The following is a 5,679-nucleotide window of genomic DNA, read 5'->3' on the forward strand; positions in this document are numbered from 1 at the left end:
TAACACCTTTGGAGGATGGCATCAAACTTTTAAATAATTACTCTTATAGAAAATAAGTCTTATGGTTGACAAACCTTTATCAGAGTCATAAAATGTTAACAGGCCTTCTGGCCAGAAGATGATGTAAATCACCTAAACCATTTGTATACGATAAGTTTGCAGAAAAGAAAGCCTGGTCTTGATAAGGATCAAAGACTGCTGACTTTGCATGATTTTCCACCCCCTATTATCCTCTATGCACAATTTAAGGTATATAAGCTCCCTTTGAAAATAAAACTAGGGGCCTTTCTCAAAGCTTGGTCTCCTCGTATCATTCTTTCTTGTTTCCTTTTCCTCCTTTTCTCTTCTGATCTTCCTTCAGGCCAAAATAATTGGAGTGCGGAGGTCCTCTGAGACCACTTACTTGCCTGGGCTTATAAGACCCACTCGAGAAGGTGCCCAAGGTGGGGCAACTTCAGCGATTCAAGAGAGCACCTGCGGCCTCCGTGGTCAGAGCAAATCTGGTGTCACGGGTTATATTGATTTTCCATGTAAACCAGTTATAATGAGCCTCTAAAATCTCTTTGCTTTGCTATTCTAATTGCCAACGCCATCATCCTGAGGGAATCCCTGGATCCAACCAGGGCTGGACCCTGGTATAAAAGCTCTGTATATTTTCCTAAGAAATTGCAAAAGTTTTCTAAATATATATACTTATAAAATATGAAAAACTTAAAGTATATTTTTATCATTGAAAGTATTCATATAATAAATGTTTTTAATCTGCCCACTTCATTAAATCTGAGGGAAATTTACTATAGTTAAATAAGCATACATATGTTATGTGGAAACAGCAATTTTTCACTGAAAATAGGTGATACATATTGCACTGCCTCATTGTCTTTTTCTGATCCACTGCTTTTTCATGGCACTTTTTATCTCTCCATTTCTCAGATTATAGATTAGAGGATTCAGCATAGAAGTGATAATGGTACAGAATACAGTCAATAATTTATCAATGGGTAAAGTGGAAGGAGGTCTAACATACAGAAAAATGCAGGGCACAAAAAAGAGGACCACCACAGTGATATGGGAAGCACCAGTGGACAAGGCTTTGCACCTCCCTTCCTGACTAAGATTCTTCAGGAAGTGCAGAATGACCCCATAGGAGATGAGTAAGAGCATGAAGATAACCACACAGATCACCCTATCATTGGCAAATACTGTGAGGCCAATAATGTAGGGGTCAGTGAAGGCAAGTTTCAACAAGGGGTACATGTCACAGATGAAGTGGTCAATGACATTGGGGCCACAGAAGGGAAGGCTGTAAACAAAGAGAAGTTGAACTACAGCATGTAAAAACCCACCAACTCAGGCCAGGAGAAGAAGCATAACACACATTTGCTGATTCATGATGGTCAAATAATGCACGGGTTTGCAGATGGCCACAAAGCAGTCATAGGCCATGACCACCAGGAGTAAAACCTCCATATCACCAAGTAAGTACTCTATAAAAAGCTGGGTCATGCAAGTTTGGAAGGAAATGGTTTTCTTCTCATAAAGTAAGTTTATAATCATTTTTGGGGTGACAATAGTAGAGTAAACATCATCTATAAATGATAAGTCGGAGAAGGCAATGGCACCCCACTCCAGTACTTTTGCCTGGAAAATCCTATGGATGGAGGAGCCTGGTAGGCTGCAGTCCATGGGGTTGCTAAGAGTCAGACACAACTGAGCGACTTCATTTTCACTCTTCACTTTCATGCATTGGAGAAGGAAATGGCAACCCATTCCAGTGTTCTTGCCTGGAGAATCCCAGGGATGGGGAGACCTGGTGGGCTGCCGTCTATGGGGTCACACAGAGTCGGACACTACTGAAGCTACTTAGCAGCTGTAGCACCAGCATAAATGATAAGTAGCCATGAAAGAAGCACATAGGGGAATTTAGAATTGAACTGAACACCACAGTCAGGACAATGAGTAGGTTGTCCACAATAGTCACAATGTAGATGAGCAAGAAGACTACAAATAGTATTTTCTGACCCTGGACACATTCATTCAGCCCCAAGAGGACACATTCTGTTACAGTGTTCCTTGGTTTCATCAAGTCTGTATAAGAGCTCAGTTCATGTATTAGAATCAGTTTACCTAAAACACAAAGGGGAAAACTTTTAAATTCAGTGTAAATTTCATCTTTTATGTATCCATTTATTTAAAATTGGTAGTATGGAGTATCTATATGATCCCAGTGTATCATAGACATTGTGTTAACCAAGTTGAACACAGGGTAAATGATCAAACAATTCCAGATCAATGTTTGTATCTGCTCAGTCATGTCTGACTGTTTGCATCCCCATGGACTGCAGCCTGCCAGGCTCCCTTGTTCATGGTATTTTTCCATGCAAGAATATTGGAGTGGGGTGTCATTTCCTACTCCAGGGGAACTTCCTGCCCCAGGAATCTAACTCATGTCTCTTGCATCTCCTGAATTGGTAGGGGGATTCCTTACCACTGTCACCTGGGAAGCCCAGACAAATGTAAAAAGTGACATTATAAGCATATTGACAGAATCCTAAGGGAAAATGAGAAGGGAATTCCATGAATATGTAAACCATATATAAACTTACAAAGGTGTAATACTTGAGACAAACTTAAACTAATGTCCACATTCAGTAAGAGTAATGGAGCTATGAATATAAGTTCCCCTGGGCTGTCTCAGAACACACTGAGGCTTCTTTCTGAAGGTCTTATTTGGATATTCCACATTTTCCTGTCAAATGAATACTGAAGCAGTTCCAATTTTGTCTTGAGCCTCTATTCCTACTCTAATTTTAACGTTTGTATATGCAATACCTCCAGTTTTGGACATTTGAATTTGGATAACAATTTAGTATTTATAAAACAAAATTAAGAGTTTTTCACAATATAAAAGTTGTTCCCCATCTCATTCAACATACCACCTTCAATGCCATTGCTCAGACAATAAAGCTTACAGTCTTCTTCACTCCTCTACTAGTCTTCTATGACTTATTCATACCTTTAAGAAATTCTGCTGTCTCTACTTGTGTTAACCAAGTTGAACACAGGGTAAATGATCAAACAATTCCAGATCAATGTTTGTATCTGCTCAGCAAGTTTAATCATCCCTACCCCATTTCCTCCCTGACCACTGCAGCAGCCTCCTGCCAGGTATGCCTACTTCTATTCTGGCCTATAACAACTTGTTATTAACCCATATGATTCTCTTTCATCTTGTTCTGATTATATTCCTTCATTGCTCAAAACTCCCACAGTAGATTCCAATCACATAACCACAGTTTAATGGATCACATCTAATATTTATGGTAACAAGAACAGGAATCCTCATATTATATTTGAAGATACTAAGGCTGAGAACATTTCATTCATTTCCCCAAGATCACACATTTTTAGTTTTAGTGGTAAAACTAGAACTAGAATGTAATTTTGAGTTATTTCAATATGATTTACTGTCTTACATAATAAAGAATGTCACACAATTGTGAAACCTGGTTCCCATTGTTTACTATTAGTCTTAACTTGTGGAGGCTTGTTTAGAATCTGAAGGAAGAAATTTTAAGTTATTCACAAAGACCTGGAATTCTGATTTCATCCAGTATGAGATCAGACAGTGAAATCTGCATTATTGCTTGAGAAAATCATTTATTTTATTCAGTTGTCTGTCCATTTTATCCTTGAAGTCTTCTCATTTTTCAGGTGACTGTTTTTATTTGCATTATAGAGTTTTAAAATAAACTCTAAAGTGCACACAAAAAACACAGTTTACCAGGTTAGGATAATTTATCAAAAAGACATGTGATCTTTATGTTTACATAGGAATATAGCAACTAAACTTTTCCCAGGGAACTTTATCTAATGTAACCTTTTTTTTTATATCAATGTCAAATAGAAAAATACCATCCAGTTATTTAGCCTTTCTCATTTTGGTATGTCTGTATGGCCAGACCAGTTGACTTGAGATTTTGCAAGACATCTTGTGCTTTTATTTTCTTTTTCTTTTTTAGGAACTGCTTTAATGTAGCAAATAACCTCCCCAAAATTTTAAATCAGTTCTTAAAATGATATAATCTTTTTACCCCTATAGGGAAAATATATAACTTCACTACCTCTGTAAATATGTCAGTCTCAGCCAATGGAGAGTAATGCTGTTAAATAGGAATCCTGGCTACCCCCTGCACTTGATGCTCCTGGGGAGCCCCAGTAGACATTTTTCCAGTCAGAACCAACGCTGTGACTAAGTGGACCCTTGTGGTTCATATTATGAATGCAAGATGCACCTCAGCAGCAACCAGCAGAGAAGTCTGAAAAAAGAAGGTGTATTACTCAGGGGTCATGAAGGTTATGCAGCATGCCTGGGACCACACAGGGAAATGTTGAGACACAGACAGAGACACAGATAGAGATGAGAAAGAGAGAGATGTTGAGGAGAGAAAAAAAGACTCTGAGATTCTTCCTTCACTGGCCTCAGTGATGGGGTGCCTATGTATCCTAGGGTTCACTTTTTATTGGTGAATTTAAAACATAAGAGTGCAGCTAAATCACAGGAGGGAAAATCTGCGGTCTTGTGAATGGTCAGATATAGATCACCCAGGGCTTTGTAAAAGGTGAACTACATGGATGGAGAGGTCTGGCTCCTTATCTGGTTGTATAGCTATTGATGCTAAAGATGGGTGTCTTTGAAACGCTTAGCTGGACAACCAAAAGCCTAATGTTAGCTATTTACATTACACTCCAAAAAATTGATTGTCAGGCACTTACACCACAAGACTATTGCTAGATAAATTCACATTCTGAGGCACTGGGAATTAGAACCGCACCACATTTTTTTCTTGGGAGAAACAATACAAAACGAAACTACATCAAATTTCAAACCAGGGTGAGTGCCTCATGTCCAAAAACTCTTTGTCTACAGACAGGTTTTTAAACATAGTTTTCTTTTTTCAGTTCCATGAAACATAAGGCAAACATATTTGAAGTCAATAAAATTTTATTTAAGGAATTTCACATGTTGTGATCTCTTCCACTGCACATCAAGGTTATTTTAGTTCCCCTAAAGTAAAATAGCACTTTAAAAAAGATCCTAGGCTTTTTTTCTTTTTTTATTGAACTATATTAGACATGTAACACTGTGTAAGTTTAAGTTGTACAACCTGTTAATTGGATACATTTATAGACTATAGTAGGGCTTCCCTAGTGGCTCAACATTTTCCAACAATGTGGAAAACCCGAGTTCAATCCCTGGTTCAGGAAGATCTGGAAAAGGAAATGGCAAGCCACTACAGTAAGTCTTGCATGTGGAATTCCACAGACAGAGGAGCCTGGGAGGCTACAGTCCATGGGGTCACAAAAAGTCAGATATGACTGACTGACTAACACTTAACTTCATAGAGTATATTATGATTGTCATCACAAGAATATACAATGGAGAAAAGACAATCTCTTTAACAAGTGGTGCTGAGAAAACTGGTCAACCACCTGTAAAAGAATGATTGTAGAACATTTTCTAACACCATATAAAAAATAAACTCAAAATGGATTAAAGATCTAAATGTAAGACCAGAAACTATAAAACTCATAGAGGAAAACAAAGGCAAAACACTGTCTGACATAAATCACAGTAGGATCCTCTATGACCCATTTCCCAGAGTAATGGAAATAAAA

At 38.0% G+C, this 5,679-nt stretch overlaps 1 pseudogene; it reads right to left on the reverse strand.

Annotated features, from left to right (window-relative positions):
- Nucleotides 1-873: 873 nt before the first annotated feature.
- LOC147346469 (olfactory receptor 4A47-like) lies at nucleotides 874-2,083 on the reverse strand (annotated as a pseudogene).
- Between the last annotated feature and the right edge of the window lie 3,596 nt (nucleotides 2,084-5,679).

The sequence above is a fragment of the Bos grunniens genome, chromosome 23, assembly GCF_055505025.1.
Source record: "Bos grunniens cultivar Pamir isolate PY7600 chromosome 23, Bosgru_T2T1.0, whole genome shotgun sequence".
Taxonomy (NCBI): domain Eukaryota; kingdom Metazoa; phylum Chordata; class Mammalia; order Artiodactyla; family Bovidae; genus Bos; species Bos grunniens.